Below are 1156 nucleotides of genomic sequence, written 5' to 3' on the forward strand. Positions count from 1 at the left end.
TAAGGGAGTGGGGGCGGGGTGGGCCGGCCGGCTGGGCCCTTGCCTAGTTGGGCTGGCCAGGTGGGCCACAAATGGCCCAGTGGGGGGGTTTCTTCCTCTCTTTTTTTCTGTTTGTTTTCTCTTTTGTATTTTCTTTCTTTTATTTATTTTCTTTTCTGTTTTACATCATTTTAAAATATTTAGGCATTCTCTAAAAATGTGTTTACTTCACTGTAATTAACTATGCCTTATTTGGCATCTCCCGAACATTTTTGTTTTAAATTTTGAAAACTTTTATTGTCGACATTAATTTAAATTTGAATTTTGAAACGGTTGGACCTAATGGTAGATTAGCAACAGTAACTGTGGTGACGTGGCACCATTAGCGTGGGATTACTGTAGCTTGATTATCCGGGCGTTACAATAACACCCCTAGTCCTGCTCTGCGGGGTCTCCGCATGATCACTAAGGCACTAGTGTGTTCAATGGTGCTCCTCAAGCTGTATGCTAGAGGTAGAAGAAGGCAAGGCTTGCTCTCTCCTCTCTCTATGTGTGAGTCTAGTTCTAACAGGTTGGGAACCCTTTGCATGGGTGCCCTGGGGGGTTTATATAGGCCTACCCCCAGGGGTACAATGGTAATCTGGCCGGGTGTAGGACCCAACTGTTAGTGTCTCTGGTCGCCGGCTTCTCCGTCGGCTGCTGGGGCCCGCCGCCTGGTGGGCCCCGCCGACTAGTCTGGTACGGAGCCGACAGGCCGCCTTCGCCGCTTGTGGGTCTGGTCGGCGGCTGATTACTGTAGCCGCAATGCAAATGACGCATGCTTGGTCAAGGGAGCGTGGCTACAGTCCCATCGCCTGGTGGGAGATCACTGTAGCCACTCTGGTTAATGGTGCACGGACCCCGAGGGGGGAGTGGGCCCCCTGCTAGAGGCCGGCCTCCCTCGGGTCCGACTGGTCGGGCTTCCGCCGTCTTCCGGGCTCTCGCTGCCTGGTAGGGCCCGCCGCCTGCAGGCCATACCGACAGGCCGTCGTGGGAGCAGGGCTCCGCCTGACAGGAGTGACGTCAAGGGTGGAGGGCAACAGTGCCGCGCCGTGCGGAGATCTCCGCCTGTACGGGGCACTGTGGCCGCGCCTTGCCCTGGATATGGGGGTGATGGGCTACACTGTAGCCACATCCT

Source organism: Triticum aestivum, chromosome 1D, assembly GCF_018294505.1.
Source record: "Triticum aestivum cultivar Chinese Spring chromosome 1D, IWGSC CS RefSeq v2.1, whole genome shotgun sequence".
NCBI classification, from domain to species: domain Eukaryota; kingdom Viridiplantae; phylum Streptophyta; class Magnoliopsida; order Poales; family Poaceae; genus Triticum; species Triticum aestivum.